Source organism: Lathyrus oleraceus, chromosome 7 (genome assembly GCF_024323335.1).
Source record: "Lathyrus oleraceus cultivar Zhongwan6 chromosome 7, CAAS_Psat_ZW6_1.0, whole genome shotgun sequence".
Classification (NCBI taxonomy): Eukaryota; Viridiplantae; Streptophyta; class Magnoliopsida; order Fabales; family Fabaceae; genus Lathyrus; species Lathyrus oleraceus.
The window spans coordinates 188,564,314-188,566,833 of NC_066585.1; the positions used below are offsets into that span (position 1 = coordinate 188,564,314).

A 2,520-nucleotide genomic window follows, 5' to 3' on the forward strand; every position below is an offset into this window, starting at 1 on the left:
TGGCTGGCGCCATAGACCCTGTCATGACGTGTCCTAGCTCAACTTCTCTCAACTGCCACGTTCCCCACTACTTCCACTAAGGCACCTCAGATTGGCCTTGTGGCGGGTGCCACAAGAGGAAAAGTTTTCCCTCCCATTTTCAGGTTGAAGGGCATCCTTGTCATTTCCATCTTTTTACTTGCTTATAAATAGAAACTCGAAATCACTTGTTTAGGCATCCAAACTTAGAACAGAGGCAAACTCAGAGCAACTTTGTTTCACTTAGGCGTATATTCAGTATTTTAAAGTGGTAATCGCTTCGCATTGGAGTGTTACCACAATTGTGTAATCAAGTCTGTAATCGAGTTTGGAGCACTTTGGAAGGAAGTTAATCCTGCCGCCATTTTCATTTCCGCTTTGCAATTTACTCAACCCTCCGATTGGAGCAGGTTTTAATTACTTCGCCTTTACTTTATTTTTTTCCCGCACTCGCTTTACTTTATTTTTTTCCCGCACTCGCATTACTTTATTTATTTCCCGCACTCGCTTTACTTTATTTATCTCCCGCACTCGCTTTACTTTATTTATTTCTCGCACTCGCTTTACTTTATTTATTTCCCGCACTCGCTTTACTTTTATTTTTTTCCCGCACTCGCACTACTTTTATTTACTTTCCCCACTCGCACTACTTTTATTTAAATTAATGCACTTTTACTTTACCATGTCTAACTAAATCTATAAGGTTAGAATGTAAGGATCGTAATTGAACCGATAATCCATACAATTGTTCGTAGAAACACTTAAGGGCTATTTTAACTTTCAACTTAAGTTTTCCCGCACTTAATTTCCGTTGGGTAAGACCGAAAGCCGTCCAACGTCTATTTAAACTTAATTGTTTTTAACTACTTCAAAAACAGCGAAAGCGCTTTGTTTAGTTCATTAGGAGTTTTTAACTTAAGAAGAAAAGAGATTTTAAAACTATTTTCGGACGCGTTTATAAGTTTAGATTCTGGTTCGTGAGAACCTCTTTTGGTTAAGAAATCCAGGTTATAATACTTTTCAACTTAGTCAAGATATTATATTTCTTAAGAATAGGTTTACTACTCTAACGCAATGCGCGCCTTTTATAAGTGACAATAAGAGGGTTTGATTAGGGAGTACAACTCGGTTCTGAATACGCGAAAGCGACAGTTCCTGTTAAATTAGTTCTTTTCAAAGTATGAAACACTGTCCATAAGTAGCTCTATTAGCAAGTACTTGGATTATTAATTGATTATGTGAATTACATTCGACCCTGTCTTTATTAATTGAACTTTATTCAATACTTTACTTTTCATTGCACACTCTAAAAACACCTATTTTGATTGCCTTTGATAAACACCATAACAACAGATAACGATAGATTGACACTTGGTCTCTGTGGATTCGACAATCTTTTATATTACTCTGACGCGTTCGTACACTTGCGAAAAGCACGCATCATGTTTTTGGCGCCGTTGCCTTTGGACCAATTTCGTCAAATTTCATTTTCCTGTTGTTATATCGTTTAGACTTAGGTTATTCCCCGCCGGTCAATGCGAAGAACTCGCAGCACCGAAAGTTTAAGCTTAGTATATCCTCTGGCAGAACCTGAACGTTACGCTCGCGCACGTTTATTCTTTCATAGGATTAAGAGAGCTATGGCCGAAGATCAAAACCAAAGACCTCTTAAGAATTTCGCTCAACCGTCTAACGAAGAACCTAGTTCTAGTATAGTAAACCCAACCATACCAGCTAACAATTTCGAACTTAAACCATCCCTGTTGCAACTAGTACAACAGAGACAATTTGCAGGTCTCGCTATTGAGAACCCAAACCAACATTTAAAAATCTTTCTTCAATTAGCAGACACTTTTAAAACCAATGGAGCTTCTCCTGAGGCAATACGTTTAAGATTATTCCCTTTTTCCCTCAGAGATAAAGCTCTATCGTGGTTAGATTCCCTTCCACCCAATTCCATTACGACTTAGGATAACCTTAGAAGAGTATTCCTTGCTAGATACTTTCGCCCGAGTAAGACCGCCGTTCTTCGAAACCATATAACTAGATTTACCCAGAACCAAGGAGAATCGTTGTTCGAAGATTGGGAGAGATATAAAGAGTTGTTACGAGCATGCCCACATCATTGTTTAGAAAATTGGTTAATCATTCAAACCTTCTATAATGGACTTCATTACAACACAAAGATGACCATTGATGCTGCCGCATGCGGTGCTCTGATGAACAAACCTTACCCTGAAGCTAGTTCCCTCATCGAAGACATGGCTCAAAACCATCAATCATGGGGAGTCGAACGAGCGACAGTAGAGAAGAAGGAAGCCCGAGGAGGAGTGCATGAACTAAGCTCTATAGACATGATGCAAGCTAAAATGGACGCATTAGCCCTTAAGGTCGAGCATATGTGCATAAACCCGAATACTGTAGCTGCAGTCTCGTCGGATTGTGAGATATGTGGAACCAAAAGACACCAATTTGCAGAATGCAGTCTGTTAAATGAAACCC

At 39.2% G+C, this 2,520-nt stretch overlaps 1 non-coding gene across 1 annotated transcript; it reads right to left on the reverse strand.

Annotated features, from left to right (window-relative positions):
* Nucleotides 1-2,042: 2,042 nt before the first annotated feature.
* Nucleotides 2,043-2,149, reverse strand: LOC127109259 (small nucleolar RNA R71). Its single transcript, XR_007796588.1, has one exon. It is a non-coding gene; the product is annotated as a small nucleolar RNA R71 (small nucleolar RNA).
* Nucleotides 2,150-2,520: the final 371 nt, after the last annotated feature.